The 24,741-nt window shown below is 40.9% G+C and overlaps 1 protein-coding gene across 1 annotated transcript in view; it reads left to right on the forward strand.

Annotated features, from left to right (window-relative positions):
• Nucleotides 1–1,428: 1,428 nt before the first annotated feature.
• The window catches only part of dnajb6b (DnaJ heat shock protein family (Hsp40) member B6b), a 99,733-nt gene continuing 76,420 nt past the window's right edge, over nt 1,429–24,741 (forward strand). The window contains exon 1 of the mRNA XM_059971879.1: nt 1,429–1,584. The gene's annotated coding sequence lies outside the window, so the exon portion shown is untranslated. The remainder of the gene's footprint in view (nt 1,585–24,741) is intronic.

The following is a 24,741-nucleotide window of genomic DNA, read 5'->3' on the forward strand; positions in this document are numbered from 1 at the left end:
GCAGGTTAAAGACGTCACACAGATAAGGGAGTTTTGCTATCCACTCATCACGGAAGTGTGCTGCCAGTGGTGACTTTTTTCCTGAAAGATATCTCTGCAGCGGCTCTCTTAACTCAAAAACCCTGGCCAGGGCTCTCCCCCTTGATAGCCACCTGACTTCAGTGTGTAAGAGAAGGCGTTTGTGCATCCTTTTCCTCGCAAAGCTGCTCAAACTAACGTGAGTTAAGGGCTTTTGCTTTGATGTGATTGATAACTTCAACAACGTCACTAATATGCTGTTAAGATCAGGTGACATTTTTCAGCTAACTAGCATTTCCCTGTGTATGACACAGTGTGTAGTGAAACCAGACAGCTGTCTAGTCATAGCTGCAGCCCCATCTGTGCATATTCCAACACAGAATGACCAGTCCAGATTGCCTGACGTGTAGTAATTCAAAGACTTGAATAGTTCTGCCCCAGTTGTGTTAGTTGGCAGCGGCAGTGCACACAACATATCCTCGTGCACATCGTCTTGAAATATATATCGCAAATAAACCAGCAGTATTGCCTTGTTGTCCACATTGGTAGACTCATCAACGTGGGTAGCATACCATGGTGACTCGCTAAGCCGTTCCAACAGCTGTGCTTCGATGTCCTCTGCTAGGTCATCGATTCCCCTTGAAACTGTGGTAGCCGAAAGAGAAACCTGTGCCATCTTGTTAGCTGCAGCTTCTCCCAACAGTTCACAGAGCATGTCCCTGGCAGCAGGTGAATCAATTCTTCACCAACAGTGAAAGGCTTCTAGCCTTAGCAACACCGCTAGCCACTACGACGCTCTCAGAGCAGCAGCATTTGCGGAGGTGGTGGCTCTCAGCACTTGCTTCTGTCCCGCTTGTTCACGTTTTTTCCACTCAAAAAACTCAACGGGTTTGTCTTGTAAGTGCAGGGTGCTTGGACTCAAGGTGCCAAAGTAATTTTGAGGGCTTCATTGCCTCATTAGACAACTTGTCTCCATATGTCACACACAGAGGGCTTGGAGCATGTGGGTCACCAGTCAAATTAAAGCCATTATTTTATGTACGACTTGTCGTATTTTCTGTTGAAGGAAGGTTTTTTTTCCCCTTTGCAGTCTCTGCATTATCATCATCTTTAGGCCTTTTATGTCCCCTACCACCTCTTCCCAAGAAACTCAAGCGCCGTTTGTTTTTTACCCACCGAGTAGTTAGTGGATCTCCAACTTCCTCTCAGGGTGACCCAAGACGGAGAAGTGAACAGAAAGGGAAGGGGATGCTTCACTCTAATGAGCACATGAACAATGCAAGGAGACTAACACAGACCTACGATGAATGGGAGGTGATAAATGAACGAACGCTTTTCTCGCAATTTCTAGAAGTTTCCCTCACAACGTCACGGAGTGGCAGCGGCCCGGTGACAACGAGCTGACGTAATAAGAGAGGCGGAAGTGAGCGCAGAGGTTGCGTGTTTTCCCTCCCTCCCTCCCTCCTCTCTGGTTGCTGCTCAGCGGATGTTTTAGATCGGTCTGGAGGTGGCAGCGAGTGGAGGTTGAAGCGGTTGACTGTGGATAGGAGGGCACGGGCTCAGGAGGTGAGAGGATGACCGGGGCCCGGGCTCCGGGCTCCGCCATGGCGGACTGCGCGGCCGACGAGCCGCAGCGAAACAGCGGCCTGGGAGAACAAAATGGGGGTGACGGGTGCACTGGGGAAGCCGAGTCTTCACCTTCCCCGTCCGTGTAGGAGGTTTTGGGGGCGGTGGTAGGCACCCGAGAGGGGTTGGTGGGTGGCGAGAATCGCGGGCGGCGCGGCCTCTCGCTCGGTGTGTGCCGACCCTCGTCTTCCTAGCGGCGGCGGGCTCATGTGCCAGTTGAACTGTACCCTACCCTTCCACCGGGCACTGCGATTTCAGGGTTTGGCCTTGGCCTCCGACGGATGATCCCTGTCATAATGCTGTTTGCAGCGGTCTTATGACTGTGGTAAACTATCACCGCTTGATCCCCACCAGTCCGATCCATTCTGCTTCCATCTGGTACAGGCAGGCAGGAACACAGATTCCTTGTGTTTCCTCTCACCACCATATAATAAATAGTCACTTACTTATTTGTGTATCGAGTTTTGATCTGGTTTTAGATACAATCGGTGTATTTCGCCCGCGGTTGCCTAGTCAACGCGTTACTATTGCATAATGGTTCAGAACTGGTTAGTTGTTCAGAAGTCAGCATTCCACATTTGTTTCTTTCTGATTCATTAGTTCAGGAATGTAGTTATATAGAAAGTTGGTACAGTGTGTTCCTACGACTGTTAAAAGATCCAGGGCCACAACCATCTGAATTTTTAAAGCCTTGATAGTAATGGGATATGATTCGTTGATTTGTAAAATCGAACAATGGTTTGGTTCTAATAAATTGTGTGCTTCAGCTGATAACTTTAGCTGACGCACTGATATATTTTGCTTAACTTGTGAAATCTTAAAGGGCTCAAGGGAGGAGAGTATTTGTACAGAAATACTTTTTGAGATTGTAACAAACAATTCTAAATCTGTAGTTTTTAAAGAAGGTTTGAAAGCTAAGGACACAAACAAGGAAGTGTCTTTTGTACTTTGTTACATGGGGAGATGCAGTTTAGAATCATTTTGAAAGAAATTTTGAGAAAAGTGGATTGAATTGCTCCTTTAGGTATTTGAGCACTAATCTGGATCAAAATATATATAGCAGAGTGTCTTAGATGAGACTTTAAAATGAAATTGTTCCTCTTCAGTGAGATTCAAAACATATGCTTTCAAAGAACTGAGTGACAGTTATGCAGACAGATTTGTTCTTCCAGAGTAGAGATCTTAAGTATTAGAAGACCTGCATTTAAGGTAAAAAGGGGAAGGTTGATTTTGAGTGGCAGGTACCTAAAATAGGCTGCCGGGGTAGTGGTGGAGGTGTTTGAGGCTTTTAGATAGACTCGTGTAAATGCAAGGAATGGAAATATGGATTTTGTGCAGGCTTGAGACATTTAGTTTAATTTAGCATCATGTTTGGCGCCGGCATTGTGAGCTGAACAGGCTCTTCAGCTCTTAATGCCAGTGCCCGACATGACATGGACTCAGGCTCTTCTGCCCAACTCGTCTATGCCAGCCAATGTCCCAATGCAAGTTGGTTGCCTTTCCCTGTGTTTGGCCAACATTTCTAAGCCTTTCAAATCTATTACTCATTCAATTGTTTCTCAAGTATAATAATTGCACTCGTTTCTACCATTTCCTCAGTTTGCTTTTGCATATTGCCACCATTGCATATTGTGTGGCAAAACTTGCCTCTTGTGTCTCGGAGTCATTGATGGCTTTTGCCTGTACTTGCTGGAGCTTTGAAGAATGTGGGGTGGGGGAGCTCTCATTGAAACCTATTGAATATTGAATGATGCCGTTGGAGTGGTCATGGCTAGGATGTTTCCTACAGTCGGCAGTCTTGTACACCTTGAAGTACAAGGACATCCCTTTAGTAACAGAGATGAGGAATTTCTTTAGCCAGAGGGTGGTGAATCTGTGGAATTAAGATGGCTGTGAAAGCCAAGTCATTGTGTATATTTAAAACAAGTTCTTGATTAGTAAGGGTGTCAAAGATTACAGGGAAGAAAGCAGGAGAATGGGGTCGAGGGGAAAATAAATCTGCTGTGATAGAATGGTGGAGCAGACACAATGGTCCAAATTGCCTAATTCTGCTCCTATGTCTAATGTCCCCTTTGAATCTTTTTTGTCACTTTAAACACTTGGAGAAAAACTGACCATTCATATTATCTATATCCCTTACAATTTAAAAAATCCTCTAAGGTACAGAGTGGGGAATCATGGTTGGAAAAAGAGGAGAGGGAGGGAGCAGGATTACCGGAGAGACATTGTGTAATGATCAATAAACCACTTATTTGGAATCATATGACCTTGACTGTTGTCTCAGGGCTGGATGTGTCTGCACCTGCACTTCACCCCTGCCGCTGGCACTTATCTGCCAGCTGGCCCTCCTTGACCCTTGCTATTCCCAATAATCTTTGCTCCCACCAGATTTACAAACTTGCTTGCCGCTCCACTGTAGTGCCTAAGACTGTTGCTAGTACAGTACGTGTGAGAAAATGAAGAGTGGTGTTGAGGGATAATAAATCAGCCAGAATGGAATGCTAGTTCAGACTAGATAGGCCAAATGGTCTTATTCCAAAATAAAAGCTTCTGAAATTTAGACCAGCTTTGGTATGGAGTAATAGTTTGAAGTAATAGTTCAGGAGACCACTATGGCCCTGATAAATGTCATGCTTTAACAACCTTTCTGTACATTGATCTTTGAACCACAGGGTCAAACTCCTGCTTCAAGGAATTTTGCAAGTCAGTGTTTGCATATGGACTTCATCACAACATGTTTCATGGTCAAGGTTTATTTGAGAACTGAGCCTCCTCCATGTTAAGGCTTATAAATGTTGAAATTTTACCCTGGCCCTTTCTAGCTTATCACTATTATTTAAACTGGGAAAAACATCCAAACAACTTCGCAGGCATTACCAAAGTTAACACGCAGAGGATATAAGGAGACTCGGAAGGTTGTATGTCTTAAAGGCATTGAGAAAGTTTGAGGTATGGGGGAAATTTCAGAGCTTTGACACTAAAAGGTAAACCTATTAATTATGCAGTTGTATTTATCTAGCTGCTCTTTGCTGTTTTATACTGCTCTTTGCTGTGACTCATTTGGAATCACTGAAGTGAATCAGAAATGTGGATTGATTTCCTGCTTTAGCTATTTGAGTACTAATCTAGATCAACAGATTGTTGTGAGCATCACCCCTATAGCAAAAGTATCTTTTGGGGAGACTTTAAGATGAAATTATGTTCTTCACACAAATTCAAAAAATAGAACGTGGTGTCTTAAGTACATCAATAATAAATTTACTTTGAACATGATGGGAGTTGGTGAAATATTTTCATGTTCAAAGTAAATTTATTATCAAAATACGTATCAGTCACCTTGAGATTCATTTCCTTGTAGGCATTTAGAGGAAACTTAAATATGACATTGTAGCTAAGTGCAAATCCACAGTCATAGTCACAGTATAAAGCAAGTACAGCAGGCAGCTAAGCATACGGCCTTGTGGTGCAGCTGCGCTGGTGGTGATTGTGGAGGATATGTTACTTATTTTTTTGCTAATTTAATTTAACTATTTAATATATATTTATATACTTTTTTTCTGTTATGTATTGCACTATACTGCTGCCACAGGGACAGCATATTTCATAACATGCCAGTGATATTAAACCTGATTCTGACCTTCAGTCACATTTTTCCCTTTCAGACCTTTTCTGTGATTTCCTTCATTATCTTTTCCACCATCTTTTATTGTTCCTCAAGAGTGAAGCTGACTTCTGAGGCTCTTTTGTAATTGCCACTCTCCTGTTGGTCCAAGGGAGAATGCTGTCCAAAGTTTGTGGCTTACTTCAAAACCCCAGGTTCAGTCCTTGGCAGCATCTTCAGTCACCTGTCTGATGTCAACTGATTATCTTTTGGATTGCATCACATGATTTGTAAGCTGGCTTGGGTGAATGCGTCCTGCAGGAGGTGAAGTATTACCCTTGCCACCATTAGTGATCAGTGAATTCGTTGGAGATGGGCAATTATGATTTTTGGCTGGGCAGAAAGTCAGTTTGTGAAGAGGATATGAGGAGGTTAGTGGAATATTGTTAGTGTACGTAAAGATCTGGCATTTGGTGTAAAATTTGAAACTGCCCTTTTGGCAGGGAAGATATAAAAATGCTGACAGACTGCAGAACTTTTGAGTTGCAGAGAGCCTCGGAAATCCGATTGCTTGAATCACTTGGTTAGTATTAGCTGCTGTGTATAATGGCAGTGTAGCGCAGGTAGTGCAAGTGTGTCTCTTATCCTTAGACCAAGTTAAGTCCTCACTTCTGGTACTGTTTGTGCGAAGCTTGCATGTTCTCCCTGTGAACGTGTAGGCTTTGTTTTGGTGCTTCTGTTCACACCACATTTGAAATATATTCTGACTGTTGGGCTATTTACCTACTACAAACTAGCTCCAATGTGAGTGGTTGGAGAATTGTAAGGGGGAGGAGAAAGGTATTTATGATTGAATAGCCTGCAGGGAATTAAGTGGGTGAGGGAATAGCATTAAGGGCTTTGGTTTGAGAGCCAGCTTTTTCAATGGCATTTTGTAATGAAAAGTGCAAGAGGTAATATAATGTTACTGTTTTTTGCCAAGGGAATATAATAAAGGTTATGCTAGGTTGTATAGTACATTGGTGATATTATGTGAAGTACTTTGTATTGTCTCCTTACTTAAGGAAGTATGTAAATATGTTTGGATGGGAAGTGTGGAGCTATCTCTATCAAAGGAGATACTTCCCTCTAGTACCCTGCAGGTCACCTTGAGGAAGGTGTAGCATCTGCTTAGCCACCCTCCCTGATCAGGGTCATGTGAAGCAATGGAAACAGGTAGTGGACAGTTGTGAGCAGCTGATGCATGTCACAAATCCTGGTTACACGACCACTGATGCCAGCCAGCCAGTCTCTGAGGAGTATTGATAATAGCCAGGGTCGCCCATCGTGTAAACACTCTACCCAGAAGAAGGCGATGGCAAGCCATTTCTGTTTTATATATATATATATATATATATATACACATATATATAAAACACATCGCCAAGAATGGTCATGGAAAGACAATGATTGCCAGATCAAACGACACAGTGCACATAATGAACGAAAGTAAATATGTTTGAAGCAGTTTGGTGAAAGTTTGCTAGATTGCTATTGCAAGAGCCATGAAGGAAAATTTGGACAAACATGGCTTGTATTTGATGTAGCTATCGAGAAGCTTCTTTCATTAATCAAAAAAGATTTTGTGTAGGTTGTGATTGGATGGGGAGAGGATGTTTCCTCCTGTAGTAGAATCTAGGATTCGAATAATTGTTTAAGATGGATGAGGCAAAAGAATGAGGGTTGAGAATCTTGAGGAAAGTATTAAGTGATAATCTTTTCCATTTTTCTTATTTTGCTTAATGTTGCTCTGCTAATTTGCTTTAATTATTAGAATCAATGTGATTTCATCCATTGTCACCTTATTTGTGCCATACGTTAAGAGGGGTTGGGATGTGATTTAAAAAAAAATGAGTGGGATGTGGTGATATTTGATAACATGACTTTATCTGATTAGACTGTTTAGAATTCTTGAGCAGAATTTAAAATTATTTTCATAGTGGTCCTTTTTTCCTTCTGGAATTAAAGTAATTAAATCAGGAATAAATAGACCAAATCAATAAAAATAAAACTGGGTTGTTGTGTACATAGAAAATAGAACAGTATATCACAGTACTGGCCCTTCAGCCCACAATGTTATGCCAACCTTTTAACCTACTCCAAGATCAATCTAGCCCTTCCCCCCTGCATTGCTCTATTTTCTTTCCTCCATGTGCCTGTGTAAGAGACTTTTTTTCTTTTTAAATCTTTTTATTTATTTTAAACAAACATAAATGAAACATGAATACAGAGAGCTTGAGAGTGCATAATTAATAGGTTAAGGTATAAATACAAATAGATGATAATCCTTATATAATAACCTCCCAAACTCATAGTAATTATGAAAAATGGGGTAAATAAGAACCTCCCCCAAAAAAGAAAAAAAAACCTAACCAACATGGGCCATTGCATTATGTCAAATATACACAGTAGCGTCAATAACTCCGAACCTCTATCCAAATAATTAAGGATAATAAAAGTAAGGTTTAGGAAAAGTCAGTTCAGCTCGTATGAAAATGTTGAATAAATGGTCTCCAAGTTTCTTCAAATTTACTGAAGGGTCAAAGACAACACTTCTAGTCTTTTCTAAACTCAAACAAGAAATAGTTTGAGAAAACCATTGAAATATAGTTGGAGGATTAATTTCTTTCCAGTTCAATAGGATAGATCTTCTAGCCATTAATGTAACAAATGCAATCATCCGCCGGGCTGAGGGGGATAAACAACTATTATCCACCATTGGTAAACCGAAAATTGCAATTTGATATTCAGAACTGTTGAAATAGTACCGAAAATATCTTTCCAATAATTTTGCAAGCAAGGGCAAGACCAAAACATGTGGGTCAATGAAGCAACTTCAGAATGACATCTGTCACAGGTTGGATTAACATAAGAATAAAATCGAGCAAGTTTGTCCTTGGACATGTGAGCCCTATGTACAACCTTAAATTGTATTGGGGCATGTTTAGCACAAACAGAAGAAGAATTGACTAATTGTAAAATTTTCTCCCACTGCTCAGTGGGTATAAGACAGAGAAGTTCTTTTTCCCATTCCTTCTTAATTTTTTCTGATACTCCTGGTTGTATTTTCATGATCATATTTTAAATGATGGCTACTAAACCCTTCTGGCAAGGATTCAGAGCTTAAATTTTTCCGTAATGTCCATTGGACATAATTTCAGAAAAGACTGTAACATATTGTTCAAGAAATTTCTAACTTGCAAGTATCTTTTTAAAAAAAAGTTTTAGGCAAATTATATTTATTGGATAGCTGTTCAAAGGACATAAAACTGTTATCTAAAAATAGATCACAAAGACACGTTATACCTTTTGTTTTCCATAATACAAAGGCTTGATCCATAAAAGAGGGCTGAAAAAAAGTTAGATATAATAGGGCTTGATAAGATAAACTTATCTTATCACATAACCATATAACAATTACAGCACGGAAACAGGTCATCTCGGCCCTCCTACTCCGTGCCGAACTCTTAATCTCACCTAGTCCCACCTACCCACACTCAGCCCATAACCCTCCACTCCTTTCCTGTCCATATATCTATCCAGTTTTACCTTAAATGACACAACTGAACTGGCCTCTACTACTTCTACAGGAAGCTCATTCCACACAGCTATCACTCTCTGAGTAAAGAAATACCCCTTCGTGTTTCCCTTAAACTTCTGCCCCCTAACTCTCAAATCATGTCCTCTCGTTTGAATCTCCCCTACTCTCAATGGAAACGGCCTATTCACGTCAACTCTATCTATCCCTCTCAAAATTTTAAATACCTCTATCAAATCCCCCCTCAACCTTCTACGCTCCAATGAATAGAGACCTAACTTGTTCAACCTTTCTCTGTAACTTAAGTGCTGAAACCCAGGTAACATCCTAGTAAATCGTCTCTGCACTCTCTCTACTTTATTGATATCTTTCCTATAATTCAGTGACCAGAACTGTACACAATATTCCAAATTTGGCCTTACCAATGCCTTGTACAATCAAGTCAAAGAATTTACAAAATTGAAACCATATTCGTAATGTATGTTTAACTATAGGATTAGTTGTGTTTATTCAGTTTAGATAAAGCAAAAGGAAGCGAAGATTTTAAAATAGAAAACAATGAGAAATCTTGTACAGATTTACATTCTAAATTTACCCTTGCTCTGTTTAGTAGCTTTTCTGGCTACAAACTGAATTTTAATAAGAGTGAACTATTCCCATTAAATATGCAAGTTTCAATCTATAAACACTTACCATTTAAAGTTGTCACAGATCATTTTACTTATTTGGGTATTAAAATTACCAAGAAACATAAGGATTTATTTGAAGTTAATTTTTTACTTTTTATTGACCAAATCAAGCAACTTACTACCAGGTGGTCCCCATTATCTTTGTCATTGGTTGGTCGAATTAATGCTATTAAGATGATAGTATTACCCAAATTTTTATATTTATTCCAAGCATTACTAACTTTTATTCCTAATTTTTTTTGATATTATTGACTCCAAAATATCCTCGTATGTGTAGCAGAATAAAAATCCTAGATTAAGTAGAAAAAAGTTTACAGAAGCCTAAGAAGGAAGGTGGTTTGGCTTTGCCAAACCTGAGATTTTACTATTGGGCAGTTAATATTTAATATTTTGGACACAAGAATCGATTATAGCACCTTGCCCACAATGGGTAAATTTGGAATGTAAATCTGTACAAGAGACTCTTAAATGCACTTGGCATATCTGCTACCACAATCTTCAGCAGTGTGTTCTACATCACTCTGTGTAATAAAACCTACCTCTGATTTCCCCCATACTTTCAATCTCTTTAAAATTATACCCTCATGTATTATACAGTCCACCCTAGAAAAGGGCTTTGGCTGTCTTTATCAATGCCTCTTGTACACCTCTGTCAAGTCATCTCTCTTCTTACACTCCAAAGAGGAAAGCCCAATTTATTCAACCTTTCCTGATAAAACATGCTCTCTGAACCAGGCAGCATCCTCTTAAGAGCACCCTCTGTAAAGCTTCCACATTCTTCCTATGAGGAACACAGGAGCAGAACACAATACTCAGTGTTGCTCCTGATGTGGCCTCCTCTAAACTGGTGAGATCTGATGTAGATTGTGGGATTGCTTTGTCAAGCACCTTTGGCCCATCAGAAAGAAGCAGGATTTCCTGGTGGCCAACTATCTACATTCCAATCCCCATTCTAACATGCCGTCCAGGTAACCTCCAACCTGATGGTATGAATATAGATCTCGTTAATTTCTGATACTCCTCTTCTCCCCCCCCCCCCCCCCTTCAATTGACAACTCTGGCCCTTCTTTTCACCTCTTCTCACCTGTCTAATACCCCCTTTCTCTCATAGTCTACTTTCCTTTCAGATTCCTTTAGCTTATTTTATCCATGCTCCCACCCACCTGGCTTCACCTATCACTTTCTAGTTTATACTCCTTACTTTCCGCCTCATTCTGGCATCTTCCCCATTTCTGTCCAGTCCTGATGAAGGATCTCAGCCCAAAACTTTGGCTGTTTATTGATTTCCATAGATGCTACCTGCCCTGCTGAGTTTCTCTAGCATTTTGACTGGTTAATCCTGTACTCTGCCATCTAATTTTGACCTTTCAAGTTGCATTACTGCACCTTTTTGCCAACTTTTCAGCCCAGCCCTGCATCCTATCAATTGTCTGTTGTAGAAGAATTCAATCAGGCTTGTGAGGCATGACCTGGGTCTCTCAAATCAACTGACTATTCCCAATCAGACCATGCTCCTCCAAATTCTTGTAACCAGTTCTGGTTCCTTATGTCATTTGTATGAATATTCTTGAAGTCCAGCTTCGCCCAGTTTGGATTTGTCTCCTGAAATCTAATGCAATGGTCCACAGCAAAATGCTAGCAAACTACCTGGGAGTTATTGTGAATGGGCAATAAAATGTCGTATAATTGGAGACTTCCTCATTGTCTGAGCCTCACTTTTAAAAGTGAGGTAAGTGGAGTCTTATTTGCCAGCATTTGAATAGACTTCATAAAGCCACAATATCAATTAGCTTTCAGAAATAACTAAATTAAAAATAACGTCCTTCAGTGTCTTTGTAATAAGGTACTGCATTGTGGAGCAGTGTCTGATTTGTGCTTGTAATTCGAGTAACCCTCTAAAGAATTTTGCAGGTTAAAAGTGAAGGGTAAATATGACTTAGTTGTCTAAGAGTGCAGGTACCAAAACAATATTCTGCTTTTGTTTACTCTTGTGAAAACTCCAAGGAGTCTGAGGAAAGGGACTATAATTTGCTATTATTTGCTCAGGAACAGCTCCTCTGCCATCTGATTTCTGAATGGACATTGAACCCATGAACATGACCTCACTACTTTATTATCAGAATCAGGGTTATTATCACCAGCATGTGATGTTAAATTTGTTAACTTGGCAGCAGCAGTTCGGCCGGCTGGTGGCGCAATGGTATCAGCGCCAGACTCCAGAGCGAAGGCTCCCGAGTTTGAATCCAAGATGGGCCACCCCCGAGCATGCTTTCCGTCCATGCCAGGTTGAGTGTTGAGCTAGCCACTCGGCCTCATAAAAAAAAAATACAAGGGTCGAGTCAAGAATGTTCATATCGTGACCTGGCTAATCTGAAAGGAGACCAATCCTGACACCACGCGCCAGACAAGAATGGCTGACTGTCTGGTGCGACATGCTTAAAAAAAAGCAGCAGTTCAATGCAATGCATAATCTAGCAGAGAGAGTAAAAGATAATTAAAATAAAACATAATGCAATAACAAGTAAATCAATTACATATATTGAATAGATAATTAAAAATGTGCAAAAACAGAAATACTGTATATTTAAAGCAAAGTGAGGTAGTGTCTAAAGCTTCAAAGTCCATTTAGGAATTGGATGGCAGAGGGGAAGAAGTTGTTCTTGAATCACTGAGTGTGTGCCTTCAGGCTTCTGTATCTCCTACCTGATGGTAACAGTGAGAAAAAGGCAAGCCCTAGGTGCTGGAGGTCTTTAATAATGGACACTGCCTTTCTGAGACACTGCTCCCTAAAGATGTCCTGGGTAGTGCCCAAGATAGAGCTGACTAGATTTACAACCTTCTGCAGCTTCTTTTGGTCCTGTGCAGTAGCCCCTCCATACCAGACAGTGATGTAGCCTGTCAGAATGCTCTTCACGGTACAACTATAGAAGTTTTTTGCACTACTTACTTTAACTTTATAATAGACGATTGTTCTTAATGTAACTCAATTTATTCTCTATTTAATTGTGTGTACTTCTGCTGTAATAACAAATTTTACAGCATTTGCTGGTGATATTAAATATGATCCTGATATTGATAGTAGACTGGCTTGATATGTTGCCTGTTAGGTTCTTTGCCTGCTGTAAACTACCCCTAATGAGTATGATTGTGGAAGAATTAGGAGCGTGAGGATAATGGGTACAGGTGATTGAATATGATTAGCTATTAATGCCTTTCAAACCTGATTGAGTTCAAGGAAATGTGTGCAGTTCTTATCACTTAGTTTGGAAGGATGTAATTTAAGGTGGAAAAGGACAGCAGAAATTCAGAGGGATCATACTGCAACTGGAGGGCTTCAGTAATCAGAAGATGCTGGGTAGTAATCCACTCACAAACAAGGGAAAATCTGCAGATGCTGGAAATCCAAGCAACACACACAAAATGCTGAGGGAACTCAGCAGGCTGGACAGCCTCCGTCTCCAAGCCTGCCTCTTTGGCAAGGACTCTTTACCTACACTGAAGACCCCTTCTGCTGTTTTCAACCCTCCTCTGGATCTTTTTATTGCCAACTGCAAATGGGACATCAACTGTCTCAACTTCAACACTCTTCTCTCCAACTCCAACCTCATTCCTTTTGAATGCTCTGCTCTCCACTCCCTCTGTACTAACCCTAACCTCTCCATCAAACCTGCACATAAGGAGGCGGCTGTAGTAGTCTGGAATACTGACCTCTACCTTTCTGAGGCCCAGTGATAACTCAGACATCTCCTCTTACTTGCCATTTGAACAGGACCCTACTAAGGAGCACCAGGCCATTGTCTCCCACACCATCACTGACCTTATTAGCTCTGGGGTCTCCCATCCACTGTCACCAACCTCATAGTTCCCATGCTCTGCACCTTCCATTTCTACCTGCTACCCAAGATCCACAAACCTGGTTGTCCAGGAAAACCCATTGTTTCCGCTTGTCCCTGCCCCACTGAACTCATATCTGCATTCCTTGACCCTGTTTTATTTAACCCCCCCCCCACCCCCGGAGTTCAGTCCCTTCCTACCTATGTCATGACATTTCACACACTGGATCTTTTCCTTGGCCCCCATCCTGGTTTTTAATTGATGTCCAGTCCCTATATACCTCCATCCCGTATGAGGAAGGCCTCTAAGCTCCTTCTTTATGGATACTAGACCTGACTAGTTCTCCTCTACCATCACTCTCCTCTGTCTAGCAGAACTTGTCCTCACTCTTAATTTCTCCTTTGGCTCCTCCCACTTCAAACAAAAGGTGGTCATGTGCACTTGCATGGGTCCCAGCTATGCCTGTCTTTTTTTCGGCTACGTGGAACAGTCTGTGTTCCAGGCTTACACGGTGTCCATTCCCAACTTTCCCTACACTACATCAACTGCATTGGTGCTGCTTCCTGCACCCATTTGGAGCTCATCAATTTTATCCACTTTGCCTCCAACTTCTACTCTGCCCTCAAATTATGTGATCCATTTCCAACATCTCCCTCCCCTTTCTTGATCTCTCTCTCTCCACCTCTGGAGACAGCTTATCATTGCATTATAAGTCCACGGACTCTCACAGCTATCTGGACAATAGCTCTTCCCACCCTGTTACTTGTAAAAACACTATCCCCCTCTCTAAATTCCTTGGTCTCTGCCACATCTGCTCTTAGGAGACGTCCTCCTTTTTCAAAGAAAGGGGCTTCCCTTCCTCCACCCTCAACGCTGCCCATAGCAACAGCTCTTCCATTTCACACACATCTGTTCTTGCCTATCCTACTGCCACCCTACCAGGGAGAGGGTTCCTTTTGTCCTCGTTTACCACTCCACCAGCCTCTGCGTCCAGCACATAATTCTCCGCAACTTTTGCCATCTCTAACGGGATCCCGCCACCAAGCACATCTCTCCTTACCCCCCCCCCCCCCCGCTTTCCACAGGGACTCTACACGACTCCCTTTTCCATTCGTTCGTCCCTCCCCTCTCCCTCCTGGCACTTATCCTTGCAAGCAGAAAAAGTGCTACACCTGCCCCTACACCACCTCTCTCTCTACCATTCTGGGCTCCAAACAGATCTTCCAAGTGAGGCAGCAGTTGAGAATCTCTGGGGGTCATGCACTGTGTCCAGTGTTCCCGGTGTGGCCTTGTATTCTATCTGGGTAGCCTCCAACCTGATGGCATGAATATTGATTTCTTGAACTTCCGGTAATGCCACTGACCTCTCACCATTCTCCATCCCTTTTCCCTCTCTCTCCTTATCTCATTGCCTGCCCATCATCCCCCTCTGGTGCTCCAGTCCTGTATCTCTTTCACCAATTGACTTCCAAGTCTTTACTTCACCCTTCCTCCTCCCAGTCTCATCTATCACCTTGTTTCTCTCTCCCCTTCTCTCACCTTTTAAATCTACTCATCTTTTTTCTCCAGTCCTGCTAAAGAGTTTTAGCCCAACATGTCGACTGTACTTTTTTTTTTCCCATAGATGCTGCCTGGCTTGCTGAGTTCCTCCGGCATTTTGTGTTGTGATGCTAGGTATTGCTGGGATTTTTCCTTTGGAGGGTACAAGGCTGAAGAGTGACCTGGTAGAAGTATATAAAATCATTTGGGGCATAGATGGGATGAATGGCAATTACCCTTTTCCCAGGTAGGAGAGACTAAAGTTACAGGGCTTAGGTTTAAAATGAGGGTAAAGATTTAAAAGATCAGAGGGGGCAACTTTTTCCACAGTGTTGGGTTGAGCTGCCAGGAGATGCTGTTGAGGTGGGTGCAATTATATTGTTTAAAAGACATTTTAGGCTGCATCCACACTGGACAGGATAATTTTGAAAACGCCAGTTTTGTGTAAAAACGATAGGCGTCCACACTGTTTAAAAAAATATCTCTGTCCACATTGAAACGGAGGTTTTGATGAATCTCCTCCTCCTGCGCATGCGCAGGACACATCTATGGAAAACAAGCGATGTGTTTGGTGTCGAATCTCGCTGTGAAAGTGCAGTTACAGACTAGAAAAACTTAACTGATGGGCAGCTGTTGGCTCTCACGCAGGAGGACTTAAAAGTTTAAAAAAAACAAATACTGGAGCGTACGGAGGCAACCGACTGGGAGTTCACAGACAGTATGACCTGGCTGATGACGAACATTGAAAAACTGACTAACTCTGTTGCATTAATAAAGCACCTTGTTAAATGTGTAAAATATTTCTGCATCAATATTATCTTGTATTTCCATACAATGTTACATTAGGCTGTTACACATCCATTGTCAGAGAAGTACTTGCATAAATAGGTAAACCACCTTCATATGAGCAAGGACAGAAAACAGGGCAAAGTGAGTATACTTATTTATTTTTGGTAGCCTTCAACCTGATGGCATGAACATTGACTTCTCTAACTTCCATTAATGCCCCTCCTCCCCTTCTTACCCCATCCCTGACATGTTTAGTTGTTTGCCTGTTCTCCATCTCCCTCTGGTGCTCCCCCCCCCCCCCCCCTTTCTCCTGAGGTCTCCTGTCCCATGATCCTTTCCCTTCTCCAGCCCTGTATCACTTCTGCCAATTATCTTTCCAGCTTCATCCCACCCCCTCCGGTCTTCTATCATTTTGCATTCCCCCCTCCCCCCCACTACTTTCAAATCTCTTACTATCTTTCCTTTCGGTTAGTCCTGACGAAGGGTCTCGGCCCGAAACGTTGACAACGCTTCTCCCTATAGATGCTGCCTGGCCTGCTGTGTTCTACCAGCATTTTGTGTGTGTTGTTGTTTGAATTTACAGCATCTGCAGATTTCCTCGTGTTTGATACTTATTTATTCAGTAAGTTATGGGTCAAAGTTTTTGGTGAGTACATTTCTAACTTTTCTGGCTTCAGTCTTGTTGCCGTCTTCTGAAATTGTTAGTCTGCGTTCAAGAAAACAATGAAATGGCGCGCTGCAGTCTGACAGTGTTTTTAGGTTTCTCTGGTTACCCCATCCACACTGATCTGCCCAAGTGGCATTTTCAAAATTAAACGCCCTGGAAAGAGTTTCTGAAAGTTTCGGGGGATGAAAACGCCATTTTAGTGTGGATGGAAGGTAAAAACCAAGAGAAAAAGCTTCGGTTATGGATTTATCCGGTATAGTGTGGACGTAGCCTTAGACAGCTACATGCTTAAGAAAGGTTGAGGGTATGGACTATTTGCAGCAAAAATAGCTCGGGTGATTTGGGTTGAAGAAACTGTTTCCATGCTGTATAACTGAGTCTAATATCTAACGTGGAGCAAGTTCTCTGCAAAAATTGCATGCATAGACCTTAAAATATTAGACATCAGGGTTGACACACTCCCTGCTGAAGTAAAATTAACTAATATTTCCCTTTTCTATTTCCAGATTTAGATTAAATCCAAATAATATGTTGATGCTTCAAAAACAAAAATGATATAGAAAGGCAGGATAGTTGCTGATTAAATGGTGAAAACTATTGTGCTGTGTAAGTTATTCTTTCACCAGATATCACTCCGAAATGGGGTGAAATTGAAGTGGCAAAGTCCTGTTATTAAAATAACTGATCTGACCCAATTAAATTTATGCAGTACAGTAATTGGCACTTTCTAATGTCTGTGCTAGTAATGGTGCCTACCTGAGCATCATTTTTGCCTATGTTTGACCAAATGCCTCTCAATCTTTCTTATCCATGCTCCTTTCTAAATGTCTTTTAAACATTGTAATTAAGACCATCTGATGTAGGAGCAGAATTGAGCTATTTGGCCTATCAAATCTGCTCTACCATTCAATCAAGTTTGATTTTCTTCATCCTCTTTCTCCCAGTAATCTTTAAACCCTCTACTTGTCAGTCTCTGCACCCAATGACACCATTCACAGTCCTCAGACAACAAATTCTACAGATTGACCTAGATGTAGAAATTCCTCCTCATCTCAGTTCTAAATTATGAGCCCCTTCTTCTGACGCTGTGCCCTTGAATCCTAGGCTCTCCTACTAATGCAAACCTCCTCTCTGTGCACGCTGTCCAGGCCTTTTGAATATTCAGCAGATTTCAGAGACATTTGTGCCCCACCACCTCCCTAGCCTTCATCCTCCTGTACTCTACAAGTACAGGCCCAGAGGTGGAAAGCTTTTGTTTTTGTTTCCAGGATAATTTTTGTGAAAGCTTTCATTTTCATGATAATTTTTCTGAACCTCCTGGATTCTCTCCACATGCTTCCTTGGATATAGATTTCAAAATTGTTTGCAATGTTCCAAAAGTACTCACTTTTGCCACTTCCGGCTGCTTATCCACATACTCACTAACATCTGTTTGAAAGAATATGCCCTTTAGGCACCCTTTATGCTCTGGTTTTAGACAACCCATCCTTGGGAGCAAAAATTGCTTGCCTTTATCAGGTGGGTCACGCAGTGCCAGGCGTTGCCTTCATCACCTTTTTTACATGTCTCTCTTCCTACAGGGAGCTATGTTTGTATACCGAGATGTCCGTATAACAACATTCTCCAGGGTCCGGCCATTTTTTGTGTAGTGATAGTTGATGTATGGTATCCAAATCCCCAAAATCCAAAATGTTTTGAACGCTGAAATGACATCGTAAATGGAAAATTCCACAAGGTGCTTGGAAGGTAACCTTATCAAACATACTACCTGACTAAGCATTTAATAGTTGGGGGCTGTGAGGATCATATCACAAATTCGACTGACTTTGTAAAAATGATAACCAACATCCAGCTGACCCTGGAGGACGTAATGGTCAGTTTTGATGTAGTGTCCCTGTTCACGAGAGTTCCCAATTAGGACAGCTACAGTCAAGGTTTGATAAGGGTACAGCTGACCTTTCGAACACCCTTACATCAATGTACTTCCTCTGTAAGAGGAACTACTATGAACAGAAGTACAAAGTGGCCATAGGATTGCCCTTGTTGCCAGCTATTGGTATGTTTGAATTCATTGCCCTTGCGCCTCAAATGCTGCTTCAGATACCTCAATGGCACCTTCGTAATGTGGCTTCATAGTTTCCAGACACTGCAGCAGTTCCATGACTATATGAACAGCATACATCAATTTACAATGGAGCTGGAGAAGAATGGTTGATTTCCATTCTGGATGTTTTAACACTACAGAATGTCTGGCAGTTGCCTCGGACATAATGTCTATTGGAAACCCACTCATATTGACTTGTACCTCAACAATAACAGCCACTATCACGCCTTCCAAGGTAGACTGGTTCTTTCTACTATGATTAACCATGTGAAAACTAATTCAAACCTAGAGAGTCTGCATGAGGAAATAAGATGATTATGCACTATGTTCCTAACAATGGTTTCAAGGTGAGGGACATCAGTTGGCGCCCTTAAAAGGTTGACATAAAAAGCAGGAAACCTAATAATGAGGAGGAACCTATCATTACTGCCCGTCTTCCCTATATTTTCCTGGTTTCTGGAACGATCACCCAGATGCTGAAGAAACACTGGACTAATAGCATCCACAAACCCATAAAGAAGCTAATGCGGGTCAAAGATGACCTGGGACTCAGCACAGCTGGAGTTTCCAGGATTCCCTGTGAGTGCAGACCAGATGGGACGCATGGTGGAAAACCGCATCAAGGAGCACAGGAGGTGTATCTATTTGGGTTACCTGGAGAAATTGGTGGTAGCAGTCCCGACGAAGGGTCTCAGCCTGAAACGTCGACAGTGCTTCTTCCTATAGATGCTGCCTGGCCTGCTGCATTCCACCAGCATTCCACCAGCATTTTGAGAGTAATAATGGGGACCACTTAGAGCGGTGCTGAAGGACAGATATAACAAAAGAGAAGGGATCTCCTGTGTAGTGGTGAGTGTAACTATGAGGGACAAAAAGTGAATTATTTGCAAGACACTGTTCATAGAAGCATTTTACAGCATAGGGCTAAGAAGGGTCTGAAAATATAATCAATCAATTCAAAACTTGGGTCTTGTGGCTACAGGGCAGGGATACTGAAGCTGATTGATACAAAAAATCTTTATTCATCACAAGGAGAACTCTTGGAGATACTCTCAGTAGAGTACAAGTTTTTGTACTCGAGTACAAAGTTAACTCAGATGATTCAATACATTTTCAACAGCTACAATATTTGTTTCAGTATTTTCATGCATTTACAATAGGAGTTCAGTATAACTGAATTCAGTCCTCTAAGTCGGGACAGAATAATTCACATGGATGTTCTAAAAAGCTTCCTAAAACAGATCTCGGGCATCCAGAAAGAGCTAATACAAGAAAATTTGCAGATGCTGTAAATCCAAACAACGCGCACACAATGCTGGAAGAACTCAACAGGCCAGGCTGCATCTATGGGAAAAGAGTACGGTAAGCAATCGACATCTTAGTCCGAAGCATTGATTGTTTACTGTTTTCCATAGATATTGCCTAGGCTGCTGAGATCCTCCAGCATTTTATGTGTGCTATCCAGAACTAATGTGTGGGCTGACTGAATACAGAAGTATTCCAATTATTAAAGAGCATATGCATCTGTGATGGTTTTTTCCTGTTCTTGATGACTATCAGTCTGATCTGGAAGCTTCCATGTTCTCAGTCACAGTGATGGGAAAACAACCAACATTTTCTGGTTTGTTGTCAAGGAAACATCCCTCATTGGTTTGTTTGGCTGATGCATATGAGAAAGTTTCATAGTTTTATCACTTTGCAAACCATATCTGTGGAGCAGCTAGCCTCCACCTGTGGGCCAATGATCTGTAGATGACACTGTTTGTGTACAAAGCTGACCTTTCAATTCCAAATGGATCAATGCTTGTAATTTCCAAGTCCTGATGAATAATTTGTGCTTGAATTAATGCTGGTATAATTCATGTGATTACATAACTCCTGTGTCCCTAACAAGCCTTAACATTTTTTGAAATTATGAGGTCAGATCGTACAGGTTAATAAAAGGTGGAACAGCCAGAAGAAAGTGGTTTTGGGTTGAATGATCATGTTGGAGCCAGGTGAAGCCTATACAGATTACTTACCGGCTTTTGGGATTAATATGCATCATTGAACTAGCGCATTAATTGAAGTGTAACTTGAAGAAAACATAATGGGAAGCAGAGGATAGGGTGACCAGATGCTCAGAAGGTAAAGGGTGTGTGGATGAGAAGGATGGTGCTAGATTAAAAGTCTACTCTGGCTGCTGATTGGGGCAGAAGGTTTGTATAGTTTGTGATGTGAGCGAGGTCAGATTGATAGCCAAAGGAATGGGAAGGGAGATGTGACAATATTGCAATTATAGAAGGGAAGAAGTTAGAAGGGATTGAGAATGGTGGGTTTGAAAAGCCACTTTCTTAATTTCTATGAAATAGCTGAAAAGCCTGCCTGGTGATGGATTATACCATTTCTTGTATGATTTTTTCCAAGACCATTAAAATCTTGAATAGTTACATTAAAAGATAAGATGGAAAATAGTTGGAATTGAAGTAAGCAACACACAATACTGGAGGAACTCAGCAGGCTAGCATCTATGGAAAAGAGTACAGTTGACGTTTCAGGCCAAGACAGTTCATCAGGACTGGAGGGAAAAAGAGCCAGTAAGAAGGTGGGTGAGGGGAGGAGAGGAAGAAACACAAGGTGATAAGTGAAACTTGGAAGAGGGAGGGGTGAATTAAAGAGATGGGAAGTTGATTGGTGAAAGAGATACAGATCTAGAGAAGAGGGAAATCTGATACGAGAGGACAGAAGGCCATGGAAGAAAGAAAGGGGAGGAGCAACAGAGAGGTGATGGGCAGGTAAGGAGATGAGTTGAGGGAAATGGGAATGGTGAAGGTGGGGGGCATCACTGGAAGTTTGAGAAATCGATGCTCATACCATGAGGTTGGAGGCTATCCAGATGGAATATGAGGTGTTGCTCCTCCAGCCTGAGTGTGGCCTCATTGTGTTTCTTCCTCCCTTCCCCCACCTTACTTCAGGACACTTCAGTCCTGATGAAGGGTCTCAGCCTGAAATATCAACTGTACTCTTTTCCATAGATGCTACCTGGCCTGCTGAGTTCCTCCAGCATTGTATGTGTGTTGCTTGGACTTCCAGCATCTGCAGATTTTGTATTGTTTTTGGAATTGAACAAATATGGCTCATGGTCAGGAATAATTTGGTTTCTCTCAACACTGACATGCATTTAGCACAGTTTAGGTGGTATACAGAATCATAGAATGGTTATAATTTAGAAAAAGGCCATTCACCCGAAGTCTGAAGTGCCATCTAGTTATTCTATGCTTCTGCCTTATCACCATATCCTTTTAGAAATGTATAGCTATTTTCAGAACAAACTAATTGAATCTGCCATCACAACTATTTTGGCAGTCCATTCTCGACCATCACTATTAGATTGGTAAAAATGAAGTTGTCCTCGTGTCATTTTTGGTAATGCTGGCAAAGCACTTCAACGGACACTTCAGCTATTCCTATTGAATGTCTGAACAACTGGAAGACTGCACTATATGCACCAAATATTGATATCTTCACAAAATTAACTTTGACAGTAACATATGTACCATAAGCAATGTTCTATTTGCATCAAACTCCAGTGCATTTACTTCCAAAATGTTATCTGGCATGCTTGAATTCTTGCAAACCCTTTATAAATAGAACAATATGTCTTGCAGTTCTAAATTCATCCTTGGCACTTAGTCTTCCATGCTCCTATGACTAAATATCTCATTCATAGCTATCATTTATAAATAGACATAAGGTCACGATGGATGATTCACAGCCAGTTGGCCTAGTTTATGCAAGCAGACATGGGAATATTGGTAGTGTTGTAGCTCTTGTATCATTCAACAAGTAAGTAGTTTCGTCAATTTTGTGGGCAATTCATTGAATTTTTGCATCAGTTTTGAAAAATTACTTAAGTCACTAATGACACATTCCCAATTCAGTTAAGAATTCATGTAATAGCAAGTCAAAACAATATAACAGAAACAGTCTCTTCAGTCCATCTAGTCAGTGAAGAACTGTTCTGTCTAGTCCCATTAACCTGGACCTCAGTCCCAATACACTTCCCATTCATGTTCTTATCCAAGCTTATTTTAAAATGTTGCTATTGAACCCATCTCATTATTTCCTCTGGCAGCTCATTCCACACTCACCACTGAGTAAAGGAGTTTACCCTCTTGTCCCTTTAGATATTTCACCTTTCACCCTTAACCAATGATCTCTAATTCTAGTCTTATTCAGTATCAGTAGAAGAAAAAGCCTGCTTGCATTTGTCCTATCAATAGCTTTATCAAATTTCCCTTCAAGCTCCTACACTCCAGGGAATAAAGTTCTGACCTATTCAACATTTCCCTTTACTGGGGTCTTCAAGTCTCATTAACATCCTTGTAAAGTTTCTCTATATACTTTCAATCTTGTTGATAGTGGATACTGCTTCCAAATTGCTAAAGGGACTCTTTTTATTAACAGTCTTTCCTAACTTTCAAACTTCCTCATCATGTAGAAGATTGCAGAAGAGCTAGTAAGAATATAAAGTGAGGATTTTGAATATTCCTTTCTCCATGAAAACTTAGTTTTTCAACACTTATTTACCGAAAAACTCAGTTGTGCTTTTCCACATACACTTTTCACTTCGTTAGGTTCACCTGTACACCTTATTAATGCAAATCTCATCCACTCATGTGGCAACAACTCAGTGCATAAAAGCATGCAGCTTAGTCAAGAGGTTGTTGTTCAGACCAAACATCAGACAGGGGAAGAAATGTAATCTTAGTAACTTTGACCATGTTGGTATCAGATGGGGTGGTTGAGTGCTCTCCTGGAATTTTCATGCACAAGAGTCTCCAGAATTTACAGAGAATGGTGAAATTAAAAAAAAAATCCAACGGTGGCAGTTCTGTGAGCAATAATGTCTTGTTAATGAGAGAGGGGAAAGGCCAGACACTAACCATGTGTTGATATAGTGATGTGCAGAAGAGCATCTATGAATGCACATGTTGAACCTTGAAGTGCAAGGGCAGCAGACGCAACAAGCGTGCACTGCCTAATTTATTAAATGCAGGATGTACCTAATAAAGTGGCTACTAAGTGTTAAATGCATCTAAGCTCATGAAAAATTAAGGGACTCGCACATAAACCTTTGACTATTTAGAATAGCTCTGAGCAGTGCTAGAAATATCTCATTGATCTTCAATTAACTATAGTCTAGTTTTTCAAGAAGTCCTGTCTAGAAGATAAATTAATGAGCTAATTATTCTCTCCATACAATCATGAAATTTGTATTTAATTCTTAGTACATTATCCTTATTAGAAATTCTTTTTTGAGTTTCATTATTTTTGAGACTCTTGGGGAAAAATTGTTCTGGCTAACTTGATGTGCGTCACATTGTTCCTTTTAATCTAATATTTTTCACTTGTATCATTCTGCCCGACCTTTTCACATCAGTTTTGTTTTGGTGTTTTAGTCTGTGACTTGTTCTTGAAGTTAAGGTGCAAATAATAGCAATAAGGCAACTTTTACAATAGATTTGATACCTCCAAGTGTGGGGAGTAAATTTTGAGGTATTGCATATAAAAACATTTTTTTCCCTTTGTTAGCAATTGATCAGTTGGTGTTCATAGTTCAAGATAACTTTGGGGGGAAAAAAGTAGTGAGTTGATGAACCAATTGTTAGCAAACCAATTCAATAAATTCCACAGGATGATTGCTTTGAGTGATCAATTTTGGCCTCCTTGTGGTGTTAAGTTAAACTAGAATGTGATTTGAGCGGTTAGTTTTTAATGCTCGGGTGTCATTTTTGGTTTAATTTGATTGCATTCAAGTGCTGCTTAATTGATTAGGTCATATGCTTCCTGTGTTCTGCCTCAGGAGTGCTGGCCTTTGTCTTACAATCAAGGTCAACTGGAAATTAAGCTTCAGGTTTATTGCACTTCTTCCTTTATTCCTTTCTAAGTAGGAAAAAACTGGGAGTTTTTTTATTAGTATTTCATTAGACATCACATTGTGGCTTATCTGCATTATTTCTTGAACTGGAATGTTTTTTTAACCATATTCTAAATCATGTCTGGTTGCAGATGATGGTTGGGTATTTGAAAGTAAGTACGGTATATCAGTTGGGTAACTGATGATTTAAACTCGGTGTACTTAAATGTTTTTCAATACACTTGTAAATGATTGTTGCAATGCAAATTCAAATTGTTAATAGTTCAATAGATACCTTATTGCAATTCATAGTCTGATTTTGGAAACATGGCATTAGTGAACTTGAATAGTAATACAAACTTATGGCCATAATTGAACAGGATGGTTGTATAGATTTC

This window comes from Hypanus sabinus, chromosome 6 (genome assembly GCF_030144855.1).
Source record: "Hypanus sabinus isolate sHypSab1 chromosome 6, sHypSab1.hap1, whole genome shotgun sequence".
Lineage (NCBI taxonomy): Eukaryota > Metazoa > Chordata > Chondrichthyes > Myliobatiformes > Dasyatidae > Hypanus > Hypanus sabinus.